At 38.5% G+C, this 14260-nt stretch overlaps 1 pseudogene; it reads left to right on the top strand.

The window, feature by feature from the left end:
• The first annotated feature begins 1017 nt into the window (after positions 1-1017).
• Positions 1018-14007, top strand: LOC120182340 (annotated as a pseudogene).
• Positions 14008-14260: the final 253 nt, after the last annotated feature.

Genomic DNA, 14260 nt, shown 5'->3' with positions numbered 1-14260 from the left:
TTATTATTATTTATGTTTAACGCCTAAAATTCATTTGATTTTATCGTAGGAGTTATAATCCCCCTAAATAGTAATATGTCCTATTTAATTTATGTAAATTTCGTTTTTTAAAATTAAGACAATAAAAATAATAATGGATTTTAATTTGGTCTCATTCAAAACATATATATTTAATTTACTCACTTAAAACAAATTAAGGAAAGGAACCCTCTACACAGTATTCAACTTTTGTTGGGTAATGTGGGTGAGATGTTACAAACATTGCTCTATATAGCTCCAACAACAACATGGTGGAATATAAAAACATACATTTCTTTTAGGTTTGTTTAATGAATAATGATCATGTTACTTTAAATTATCCGTCATTTAACACATGAACCCTTTGGTTTTTATAGGTTCAAAGGGTTCTTTTACAAGTGCACGACAGGACCAATTATCCATTTAGAAACTACCACGGACGACCATAATCACGGGAATATCCGAGAGTAAAAAAAAACAAGACAGCCACGTGTCAAATGACTAAAAAAGCAAAACACGCGCGTAAGAGCAAGCAGATGGTGGCAAGAGGAAAGGGTGGCGTGGCATAAAAAGTAGTCCAAATAATCAAATCCAATCTGTAAGCAGTCAATGCACAATAAAAAAGAGTTTAAACTTTGAAGAAAGAGTAATAATAATTAAGCTTGTTTAGAAACTTAATAGAAAATTAAACATTTTAAATAGTTATTTTCAACTACATTAATCCTTTATTTGATAATTTTATTAAAATCGTGAATAAATTATTTTCTCGAAAAATAAAACTTTTTACACCTACAGCAGCAATCACATGCAAACGCATATCATCGTCATATAAAGGAGAGGAAGAAGGAAAGAGATTAGTTGATTCATCGATATTTGCATCTTGCGCAGAAGAGGTAGATATCAGCAAATCGGCTTTGATTTAAAAGCCTGTCGATTTGACTTGTTGGCATTGATTTTGCTTGTTTTCTTCATAATTGTAATCATATTACAGAAGCTTTTTTTCCCTTTATATTGGAGGCACATATTTTCCTTTGAAAGAAAGGTTTATTTCTTTGCCTCTGGTAGTTGGTTTGGTTTTATTCAGCTGATAGAGACAGAGACAGAGAAAGAAAGAAACTTTATCGTTGGTACATGGTATATGAGTAATAGCATCACAACCACAAGGAATTTGGGTACAGCTTCTTGAGCTTTTTTTTAAGAGGATTCTCCTATTGTTTCTCATATTCTGTAAAGGTTTTCTCGAGAAAAACAATAAACATGAAGTTTATGAAGCTTGGCTCGAAGCCTGATACATTCCAAGCTGATGGCAGGTGTGTCCGGTTAGATGGGTTTCACTCACATGTTCTTCCATTACAACTAAATTGTTCTTTAGCTTTCAGTTATCCCCTTTGATTTGGTTTTGTTTAGCCTCGCATTTGTTTTCCATTGTGTCGTTTGTTCCCGACATGTTTAACACTTAGTTTTGATTTATTGCGGAAGACGACTATCGGATAGAGCAAAATCGCAACTGATAATTTGAGAAAATAAAAATGAAGATAAAAGAGACACAAAATTTACGTGGAAAACCCCTAAAATTATTAGGGTAAAAACCACGGGCAACGGTAGAAGAATTTCACTACGAGAAAATAGGAATTACAACCTCTCTCGATCTACCAAGCAGAAAACAATGATAATTCTCTCTTGATAAAAAGGAGAAAACAACTCTCAAGAAACTCTCTAAATTCTCTCTAGTATTGGAAGAAAGCTAGAATGCTTTGGGATGGTTTTGATGCTAAATGAGCTAGGGTATTTATAGTAGAAGCTTTAAGGACTAATCTTATAAATACCCTAAATTACAATGACTAATTGCATAGTTTTACCATCCAAAAATTCAACAAAAGTTGGCTACCTAAATATGACCATTTAGCCGCCCATGTTTTGTTTACTTTCAACAATCTCCCACTTGAAGATTTGATTGGAACAATCATATCTTCACACCATTCTTTATATCTTGTACCATCATGTTGCTTACGTCTCTAACAGACCACAGGGGGATTGACAACAGGTAAATTTATCCGCGTTGATCGCCTTCGTCATGAAATCTGCTATGTTGTCTTTGGTATGAATTTTATGTATATCTACCGTCCCTTCTTCCACCTTTTCACGAATGAAGTGGTACTGAACTCGTATGTTCTTTGTCCTTGAATGAAATGTTGGATTCCTTGCTAGATGCAAGGCGCTTTGATTGTCACAAAACAAAAAGACATACTCTTGATTGTGCCCAAGCTCCTCCAATAACATCTTCAACCAAATTGCTTCTTTACTGGCTTGTGTAGCTGCTACATATTCTGCCTCTGTTGTGGATGTAGCCACAACTGACTGTAATTTTGAAACCCAGTTTACAGCTCCACCAGCAATTTTGAACACATATCCTGTAGTAGATTTGCTTTTATCCAAATCTCTTGCATAGTCAGAATCTACGTACCCATTGATTAATAAGTTTGATCCTCCGTAACATAATGCAACATTTGAGGTCCCTTTGATGTATCTCAGAATCCTCTTTACTGTATTCCAATGCTCTTTGTCTGGATTTGCCATGTACTGACTAACCACTCTCACTGCTTGTGCAATGTCTGGTCTTGTGCATATCATAGCGAACATTAAACTTCCCACTGCTGATGCATATGGTACTCGAGACATCTCCATCCTCTCTTCTTCACTGTTAGGACTCATACTGGAGGATAATTTGAAGTTAATAGGAAGAGGGGTAGAAATTGGCTTACAATCTTGCATGTTGAATCGTGACAAGATTTTCTTCAAGTAATTCTTTTGTGAAAGCCAAATCTTCCTATTACTTATGTCTCGGTGAATTTGCATCCCTAGAATTTTGTTTGCTGATCCCAAGTCCTTCATTTCAAATTCCCTAGCCAATTGTGCCTTCAATTCTTCAATATGATCTTTGTTGGGTCCTGCAACCAACATGTCATCCACATACAACAGCAAAATAACAAAATCGTTATCACCAGACCTCTTGAAATAAGCACAAGGGTCTGCATTAAGTCTATTGTATCCAAGGCACATAATGAAAGAATCAAATCTCTTGTACCAACACCTCGGCGCCTTCTTTAGACCGTAAAGAGATTTGTTCAACCTGCAAACCAAGTTTTTCTTTTCTTTTTCTTCAAAACCTTTAGGCTAGAGCATATAAATTTCTTCTTCAAGATTTCCATAAAGAAAAGCTGTTTTAACATCTAGCTGCTCTAGATATAAGTCCAATGTAGCACACATTGTCAAAACTACTCGAATTGTTGTTAGTCGAACCATAGGAGAAAATATTTCATTGAAATCAATACCTTCTTTTTGAGCATATCCTTTGACCACCAGTCTTGCACGATACCTCTCAACTTGATCGTCATCATTTCGCTTGATTTTGAAGACCCATTTGTTACCAATTTGCTTCCTTCCTTGTGGTAGTGGCACAAGGTCCCATGTATTATTTTTATGAAGGGCTTCAATTTCTTCTTGCATCGCCATCATCCACAGTGAAGCATCTGAGTTGTTTATTGCCTCCTGGTATGTTGATGGCTCACCGTCCTCTGTTAAAAGGCAGTATGCAATATTACCTTCTATAACATAATCTGAGTGCCAATTGGGACATCTTCTCACACGATCTGATTGACGAGTTGTTGGAGCTTCAGAACTCTCTGGTTCTTGTTCATCATGTGCTGGTTCTGCTTCAGAAGAATCTCCTTCTTCAACCTCCTTTTCTACATGTATCTGTATAGTCTCTGACTTTTTAGCACTATCATCATCTTCTTTTCTTTGTAGTTTATCCTCTACAAAGATAACATCCCTACTGATGATCACTTTATGGGCAGTGGGATCCCACAAGCGATACCCCTTTACACCATCAGCATACCCCAAGAATTTGTATTTCCTGGATTTTGGATCCAGCTTTGAAATTTCTTGGGCGTTGTACATCATGTACACAATACTTCCAAATACATGGAGGTTTGAATAATCAGCTGGTTTACCAGTCCACATCTCTATTGGTGTCTTCAGCTCTATTGCAGTTGATGGGGCTCGATTCACCAAATAACAGGCGGTATTGACTGCTTCTACCCAGAATGATTTTTCTAGGCCTGTATCCCTCAACATTGCTCTTGTTCTTTCTAACAATGTTTTGTTCATCTGCTCTGCCACTCCATTTTGTTGAGGAGTGTTCGCCACTGTGAACTGTCTTTTGATGCCTTCTTTCCTGCAAAAGTCATCAAATTCTTCGCTTGTGTATTCTCCTTCATTATCTGTTATGAAACACTTGATCTTATTTCCAAAATCAAGTTCCACCCGCGCTTTGAAGTTTTTGAAAGTTGAAAACACGTCTGACTTCTTCTTAATATGGTGCACCCAACATCTCCTGGAGTAGTCATCAATAAATGAGACAAAGTATTTTGCTCCACCTAGGGACGTTACTGGTGCTTGCCATACGTCAGAGTGAACCAATTCTAGAACACTTTTGCCTCTAGAATTTGATGTGTTGAATTTCAACCGGTTCTGCTTACTTGTTATGCAATGCTCACACAAAGGAAGTGATACATTTGTTAAGCCTGGAAGTAGCTTTTGCTCCACAAGGACTTTCATTCCTTGTTCTGACATGTGTCCAAGTTTCTGATGCCATAGCATTTCCGAATCTGAACTACATGAGGCAACAGTGGCTTATGCTTCTAGCAAAGTCTCTCCCTTCAGCATGTACAAGTTTGCTGCTATCTTTTCGCCTTTCAGCACCACAAGTGCTCCACGGAACACCTTCATGATTCCTTTCCGTGTCTCAATCTTGCTTGCATTATTATCCAACAATCCATAGGATAATAAATTTTTCTTCAGGCCTTTCACGTGTCGTACATCTCGAACAACTTTAATTGTTTCATCATACATCTTTAATTTGATGGTTCCCACGCCAATGATCTCTAAGGCATGATCATTGCAACTATACATATATCCTCCTGAGACAGGTTCATAATGATGGAACCATTCTCTTCTTGAGGTCATGTGATATGCTGCTCCCGAATCAATGAGCCATATATCTGCAAATCGTTTTCTTCCTTCCACGGTGGTTGACGCTTCACAGCATAGAGCATCTCCATCATCTGAAGTGTTTGCAGTATTGCCTTGTGGATTGGAGTTTTTATTTAGACTCCAACAATCCTTCTTCAAATGACCCTTCTTTCCACAGTTGTAACACTTTAAATTCTTCTTGCTCCTCGACTTTGATCTACCATGTTTGTGACTGCTGCTTTGGCCACGTTCTGTTGATCTCCCTCTCATCGTTGTCATCATTGTCAATGCTTCTGCTTGTTGCAGATTTACTTGTCTGTCTTCCTTGTTCTTGCGCCGATTTTCTTCTTGTAGAACAGTAGCTGCAACATCATCAAAGACTAGACTAGTGACATTATTGTTTGTCAAGTTGATGATGAGTTGATCATACGAATCTGGTAGACTTTGAAGTAGAAGTTCAGCACGTTCTTGTTCTCCTATTTTACAGCTTAAGGATGTAAGCTGAGAAAATAAGGTGTTCAGTGTATTTAAGTGCTCCGTCACTGAAGTAGATTCTGGCATACGGAGAGTGTAAAATTTCCTCTTAAGGAAAATTTTATTGTGCAGCGATGTGGCCTCATACAATTTGGTGATATGATCCCATATCTCCTTAGCTGTCTTCTTCTCCTCGATGCTTGACAATACTTCATCTGCTAATGCTAGATGAAAGTTTGCCATAGCATTTCCGTCCATCTCGTTCCATTTGATGTCATATGCGAAATCTACCGGCCTTTCATTGATAGCCGCTAGACACTCGTCTTTCCTTAGGATGACCTTCATCTTCAATTTCCACAATGAGGAATTTCTCCCATTGAATTTTTCAATATCAAATTTCGTTGCCATAGCTTTTTTTACGGATAGCTCCCACTATTTCACTATTGTGAATAGTTCTCTGGAACCTTCAAAGAATGGGTAATACCTTCTTACTTTCTTATGTTGGAGGATCCACCTTTTGGTGCTAACCACAAAGACAATAAGCAGATATTACACACTCAAATCTGGCTCGGATACCAATTGTTGTAGAAGACGGCTATCGGATAGAGCAAAATCGTAACTGATAATTTGAGAAAATAAAAATGAAGATAAAAGAGACACAAAATTTACGTGGAAAACCCCTAAAATTATTAGGGTAAAAACCACGGGCAACGGTAGAAGAATTTCACTATGAGAAAATAGGAATTACAACCTCTCTCGATCTACCAAGGAGAAAACAATGATAATTCTCTCTTGATAAAAAGGAGAAAACAACTCTCAAGAAACTCTCTAAATTCTCTCTAGTATTGGAAGAAAGCTAGAATGCTTTGGGATGGTTTTGAAGCTAAATGAGTTAGGGTATTTATAGTAGAAGCTTTAAGGACTAATCTTATAAATACCCTAAATTACAATGACTAATTGCATAGTTTTACCATCCAAAAATTCAACAAAAGTTGGCTACCTAAATATGACCATTTAGCCGCCCATGTTTTGTTTACTTTCAACATAATTTTTCCCCTATCTTGTATTGTGCATTTTGGTCCCTATGTCTTTCTGACATGCAAGTTTAGCTCTAGTCTCTAAAGAAAAAAAGAGAACTTTTAAGTGGTTAATCATTCCATTGGAAAAGTCAGAACTTTAACAAGTAATTTCTTTTGGCTTTTGTCTTGGTGACAGATTAACCACATGGGTGGTTTTATTCCAATTATTACTCTTTTATTGTTTGGTTTTTATTTGGGGGCGGGGATTGAACATTGAATATCGAAAAAAAAGGCAGTAAGTATCTTGAAGGTGGTCTAGATGTTGAACATGCCCTTTTTTCATGAATTAGTGGTCCAAATATGTGTAGAAACATATTGGAAGCACACATGCGTTTAATCATGGTTGTTAAATCTCTCCCCATGTAATCAATTAGCATGTTCCACCCAACTAGGAGTGAGCTTGGATTTTACGCCATTATAACATGCCTGAAAGCCTCGTCCACTGACAACAGATCTTGTAACTGAATCACTTCGTCGTTGTCTTGCTATGGGTAGAGTAATAACTAGGAGGAATCTAGTCTCGTAACCATATCGATGTGTTACTTGAACTGTGTACTGATATGAGACGCTTATATTCTTTGACTTGCAGATTAATAACACCTGATTAAGACGACACAACTGATTCAAACATAGAAATTGAAGTAGACTTGAGTGCTCTAGTGTTAGGAAAATAAACCGAGTACAAGTAATTTCCCTATAACCAGATTAGTGAGAATGCAAAATAAAAGCGGAAAAATAATACCCGAAAATTGATAACGGAGTTCAGCCAATTGTGCTTACGTCTCCGGGCTGCTGCAGATCTTTTACTAAGAGAGAAAATTTACAGGTGTTTACAAAACACTCACTACTCACAAGAAAGCTCTCTAGTATAGGAAGAAAGAAATGTTTTGGGATGTTTTTGAAGCTAAATGGGTAAGGGTATTTATAGTAGAAACTTAGGGACTAATCTTTGAAAATACCCTAAAGTGCAATGACTAAAGTGAATTTACCCATTCCTATTTTCAACAAACATCTACCAAAATTTTACCAAACTTTGAAAAACATTTTTCAAAGAAACATTTACCAAACTTTGAAAAAAACATTTTCCAAAGTTGGTTGCCAAACTTTGAAACTTTTAACAATCTCCCACTTGAAGACTGATTTTAATATGTCTTCACACCTCGATCAATGCAGCAGCATGTCTGGTCTTGTTATTCTAGCATGCCAACTGAAGTTGAACACAACTTCAGTTTGTCCGTAGTCACCGTCTTTGTCAACATGTCTGCCGGATTTTGAGCTCCACTAATCTTTTCAAGTTTCAAAATCCCATCTTCCAGAAGAGACCGGATAAAATGATATCTCAATTGTATGTGCTTTGTCCTGGAATGAAAAGACGGATTCTTTGCTAGATGGATAGCACTTTGACTGTCGCAATACAAAATATTGTTTTCTTGTTTCTTGCCTAACTCTTCCAAGAAACTTTGGAGCCAAACCATCTCCTTGCTGGCTTCCGTAACAGCGACATATTCTGCTTCAGTTGTGGAGAGAGCAACTATCTTCTGTAGTTGAGAAACCCAACTCACTGCAGTTCCTCCTAGAGTATAGACATACCCTGTAGTGCTCCTTCTGATGTCGACATTTCCGGCTAAGTCAGCATCTACATAGCCTGTCAGTATCATATCTCCACCTTTGAAACAAAGTGTTTTGTTTGTGGTACCCGAAGATATCTGAGGATCCATTTGACTGCTTCCCAGTGTACCTTGCCCGGATTATTCATGTACCTGCTAACAGCTCCCACTGCATGAGCAATATCTGGTCTGGTACAAACCATGGCATACATCAGACTTCCAATTGCTGAGGCATACGGCACCTTCACCATGTGTGCACGTTCTTCCTCCGTCTTTGGTGATTGGTCTTTGGAGAGTCTGAAATGAACACCTAAAGGTGTACTTACTGGTTTAGCATCTTGCATGTTGAACCTGGAGAGTACTTTGTTGATGTACTCAGCCTGTGATAACATCAAAGTCCCCGACTTTGTGTCTCTCTTGATCCTCATCCCAAGAATCTGCTTTGCAGCGCCCAGATCCTTCATAGCAAACTGCTTCGACAATTTTGCTTCAAGTGTATAATCTCTTGCATGTCTGAGCCTGCAACGAGCATGTCATCAACGTACAATAATAAAATAATGAAGTTGTTGTCGAACCTCTTGATGTAGCAACAATGATCTGCTTGGCATCTGATAAAACCACTGCTACTCATGAAGCTATCGAACTTCTTGTACCACTGTCTAGGAGCTTGTTTTAAACCATACAAGCTCTTCTTCTACCTGCATACCAGGTTTTTCTTGTCTGCCTCTATGAAGCCTTCTGGCTGCCTCATATAGATTTCTTCCTCCAAATCACCATGAAGGAAAGCTGTCTTTACATCTAACTGCTCAAGATGTAAATTCTCTGCAGCTACAATTTTCAACACCAGTCTGATTGTAGACAATTTTACGACTGGAGAGAAAATTTCATTGTAGTCAATACCTTCTTTTTGCTGAAAGCCTTTGACAATCAATCTTGCTTTGTAGCGTTTGCTCCCATCGTGCTCTTCTTTGATCCTGTAAATCCACTTGTTGTGGAGCGCTTTCTTGCCTGGTGGTAATTCAGCTAATTCCCATGTCTGATTTGACATAAGCGAGTCCATCTCATCTTTCATGGAAGACTCCCACTTGACTGAATCCTCCACTTGCATTGCTTCATCATAGCACTTTGGTTCACCATTGTCAGTCAGCAACAAGTAGTGTAAAGAAGGAGAATACCGTTGGGTTGGTTTAGGAATTCTGGAGGAGCGTCTCAGTTCTGGTGTGCCTGGTTCTTCTTGAACTGCTTCAGGATTGATCTGAACATCATTTCCAGAAATCTCCTCGAACTCAGCAAATTCCTTTGTTTCAGCTTTGGTATTACTTGATTCTGCGGTTGACCTATCTTTGTACATCACATTTTCATTGAAAATGACGTCTCTGCTTCTGATGATCTTTCGATTTTCGTAGTCCCAAAACCGGTAACCGAACTCATCACCACCGTAACCAACAAAGACGCATTTGTTGGACTTGGCATCAAGTTTACTTCTTTCAGCAGAGTTTATGTGTACATAAGAAATACAACCAAACACTCTTAAGTATGAAAGGTTTATTTCTTTCTTGCTCCAAGCTTCCTCTGGTATTCCGCCATCCAAAGGAACTGAGGGCCCACGGTTGATCAAGTAAGCTGCAGTGTTGATAGCTTCAGCCCATAGAAATTTGGGCAATCCGGCATGTATCCTCATGCTTCTGGCACGTTCATTCAGAGTTCTGTTCATGCGCTCTGCTACGCCATTCTGTTGCGGTGTTATGGGAACTGTTGTCTCCATCTTGATCCCATTGTTTGCGCAGAAATCTCTGAATCTACTGTCTCTGTATTCTCCTCCATTGTCAGACCTCAACCGCTTGACTTTCAAACCAGTCTCATTTTCCACCATGGCCTTCCATTTTCTGAAGGTATCAAAGACTTCTGATTTCTTCTTCAGAAATAAACCCACACCTTCCTTGTTGAATCATCGATGAAGGTGACATAATATAGTGAGCCCGCAAGAGATGGAACTGGGGATGGTCCCCATACATCAGTATGAACCAACTCTAACCTTTCTGCCTTGGGTGTCTTGCCAATCTTTGCAAAACTGACTTTCTTTTGTTTGCCAAAGATGCAATCCTCGCATAGTCCGACATCTACATTCTTTAGATCCGGCAGCTTCCCTTTTGACAGAAGTATCTTCATTCCTTTCTCGCTCATATGGCCAAGCCTTTGGTGCCATAGGTTTGATTTTCCATCAGCATCTGCTACTACAATGATATTCTCTAAATTTGAGGTTACATAGAGAGTACCAGTCTTCTTACCACGAGCAATGACGAGTGCTCCTTTGGTAATCTTCCATTCACAGCCTGAAAAGGTTGTGCTATATCCTTCTCCATCAAGCTGTCCAACAGAAATCAGATTTCTTTTGAGGCCAGGAATATGTCTCACTCCTGTCAGCTTCCAGGTGGTCTGGTTTGGCAACTTTAGTCGGATGTCTCCTTTTCCGACGATCTTTAAGGTTTCATCATCAGCAAGATGAACCTTCCCAAAATCACCACTGACATAGTTCTCCATGATTTCTTGGTATGGGGTGGAGTGGAAAGATGCCCCTGAATCCAAGATCCATGATTCAATCGGACTGTTGACGCTTAGAATCATGGCATCACCTGTCTCCTCCGTCATGTTGGCAGATTCCTGTGCGCCGGTATTTTTCTTCGGTGCTCGGCAATCTCTTTTGAAGTGACCCTTTTTGCCGCAATTATAACAGGTAAAATCTTTATTTCCTGTTCTTGATTTGCCCCTTCTAGATTTTGATCTGCCACGATTTGAATTTCTTTCTGAAGTTCTCCCTCTAGACTCCGTGTGTAAGGCTGAGGAGGTTGATGCTTCACCCGATTCTCTTCGTCGAATTTCTTCACTCAATACCAGATCCCGAACATCGTCGAATTTTAATTTGCTGTTTCCCGACGAACTGCTGACTGCTGTAACAGTAGCATTCCAACTGTCTGGTAGAGATGATAAGAGAATTAAAGCTCGAACTTCATCATCGAACTCAATTTCCACTGAACTCAACTGGGTTGTGATTGTGTTGAGTTCATTTAGGTGTTGTGCCACCGATGCCCCTTCCGCCATCCGCAAATTGAATAATCGCCTCATCAAATGAACTTTGTTTGAGGCCGATGGCTTCTCGTACATACTGGAGAGAGCCGCCATAAGACCCGCCGTGGTCTTTTCCTTTGCTATGTTAAAAGCAACATTGCGGGATAACGTCAGTCGGATAACTCCGAGGGCTTGTCTGTCGAGAAGAGCCCAATCTTCATCCTTCATGCCCTCTGGTTGCTTTCCTGAGAGAGGTTGATATAGATTTTTCTGGTACAAAAAATCTTCAATCTGCATCTTCCAAAAGCCAAAGTCCGCACCATCGAACTTTTCAATTTTCACCTTCCCTTCGTCTGCAGCCATCGCTCCCACTCGAATCTGGCTTCGTTTGGATCGTTTCTGACAATTCTTGCGAATCACCGTGTATTAGAACACCACCGTCGACAAACTCGTATCGCCGACCGAATTTCACTATTCACGAAATTCACTATTCACGTTAATAGTAATGAATAGTAACCTCGTAGAAAATTTGACAAAATTCACAACCAAAAGCTCTGATTACCAGTTGTTAGGAAAATAAACCGAGTACAAGTAATTTCCCTATAACCAGATTAGTGAGAATGGAAAATAAAAGCGGAAAAATAATACCCGAAAATTGATAACGGAGTTCAGCCAATTGTGCTTACGTCTCCGGGCTGCTGCAGATCTTTTACTAAGAGAGAAAATTTACAGGTGTTTACAAAACACTCACTACTCACAAGAAAGCTCTCTAGTATAGGAAGAAAGAAATGTTTTGGGATGTTTTTGAAGCTAAATGGGTAAGGGTATTTATAGTAGAAACTTAGGGACTAATCTTTGAAAATACCCTAAAGTGCAATGACTAAAGTGAATTTACTCATTCCTATTTTCAACAAACATCTACCAAAATTTTACCAAACTTTGAAAAACATTTTTCAAAGAAACATTTACCAAACTTTGAAAAAAACATTTTCCAAAGTTGGTTGCCAAACTTTGAAACTTTTAACATCTAGCATGGAAACCTTATACGAATCTCTTAGTCTAATGTTTAGTTGCATCATAAAATGAAATGTCAGCAACATTGCAGCTTGTTAATTTGTTTGCTTATGGACAAGGCTATGGGATACTAATGTATTTATTGAAAGTTATGGCCAGAGTCCATTAAGGTCATTATCTTCATGATGAATGTGGTTTCTGTGCATGTGTTTTTCCCCCCGGAAGAACAGATCAAGTTTTTGGTTTTCTCTCAATGTCTTTATGTTGTTTCCCCTCTTTGTGGAGTTAACATAAACTTTTCGTTGACGCAGGCATGTCGCATCTACTTTGCCAACAGATGTCACCATTAATGTTGGTGAAGTTAAATTCTACCATCTAAACTTATGAATTTCTAGAATTGTTATAATTGTCACTTACAGATGTCATTGTTATGTTGCTTTGCAGTTCCCTCTGCCATCTAAGAGCCGTCACTTGCAAGAACTAGTGCTGAAAGCCAGTGAAGAATGCTGTGATGGGATTAATATAGTTGATTTTCCTTGCAGGCCAAAGGCATTTGAAATTTGTGCTAAATTCTGCTATGGGATGATTGTTACTTTAAATGCTTACAATGTCGTGGTTGCACGTTGTGCAGCTGAATACCTAGGGATGACTGAGGATGTTGATCGAGGTAACCTAGTTTTTTAAAATCGAAGTATTTCTTAATTCTAGCATGTTCCGTAGCTGAAAAGATTCCATTATTGTTCTAAAAACCACCAAATCTGTTCTACAATTGGTCTGAAAACCTGAAGATCGTTGGAAGATGCATTGATTCCATAGCATCTAAAACCTCAGTGGATCCAGCAAACGTTACATGGTCCTACACTTATAACCGGAAGCTGTCAGCGAGTGACAAAATGGCTAAAGTGGGTATGAATTGCAGAGAGAAGATTGTATTTGTTCCGAATGATTGGTGGGTTGAAGATTTATGTGAGCTAGACATTGATCTCTACAAGCGAGTCCTGACTGCTGTGAAATCAAAGGAAAGAATGGATGGTTTGGCTATTGGTGAGGCACTGAAAGCTTACACTATTAGATGGTTGCCAGATTCCGTCGATGCCTTCAGATAAGGGTGTTGGCTGTTCATGTGGTTTCTTGTTGAAGCTGTTGAAAGTTGCCATACTGGTTGGGGTGAATGATTTCTCAAAAGAAGAGATATTGAAGAGGATAAGTTTAAAGCTGCATGAAGCTTCTATCAAGGATTTATTAATCACGACACAGCCTCCCCAAACTACATTATATGATGTCGAAATGGTTCTATCTATTGCAAATTAGTATATGATGCATATTCAAGATTTATGTGTTGCAAAGAATGAGAAGGGATGTACAGATTTTGTTATAAGGCATCGATCCTTGTTGACTATTGGTAAATTGACTAATGAGTATCTTGAAGAAATTGCGTGTGATCCAAACCTTTCCCTTGCCAGTTTCATTGACTTGTCACGGTTTATACTTGAGCTTGCTAGATTGACAACTTTCCAAAAAAGTTATTATTTATAGTCTTTTTACTTAGGTTAAGCTTGAAATTTAGCATGTTTAGGATCACATTTAGAAAAAAATTAGCATATTTTACATTATTTGCATATTGGTAGAGATTGTTAACACTTAGGTTGATTTTGCTATGAATTATCTACTCTGATGCTGTGACTTTTTCTGATGTTGTAGGTGTTGTGAGCTGATACGAGACATAATTGTTGGGCCGTTGCTATAGCATTCGACGATTCACCAGACAATTAGAGAGATTTCAGGAGTGGATAGCTACTAAAGATTAGATTGGAATTTGAATCTGATTAGCTGCTATAGATAAGTTTAAAATTTGAATTTTATTTGCTGAAGATAAGGTTGGATTTAATTTTTAAATAAAATGAATTTTAGATAAGAAGGGAAACATTTCTATTGGAGGAAAGTTTGACCCTATGAGGCTATAAATGC

The sequence above is a fragment of the Hibiscus syriacus genome, unplaced genomic scaffold (genome assembly GCF_006381635.1).
Source record: "Hibiscus syriacus cultivar Baekdansim isolate YM2019G1 unplaced genomic scaffold, ASM638163v2 tig00112637_pilon, whole genome shotgun sequence".
Lineage (NCBI taxonomy): Eukaryota > Viridiplantae > Streptophyta > Magnoliopsida > Malvales > Malvaceae > Hibiscus > Hibiscus syriacus.
The sequence above is the reverse complement of the archived record's forward strand: the minus strand, read 5'-3'. Positions and strand labels throughout refer to the sequence as shown.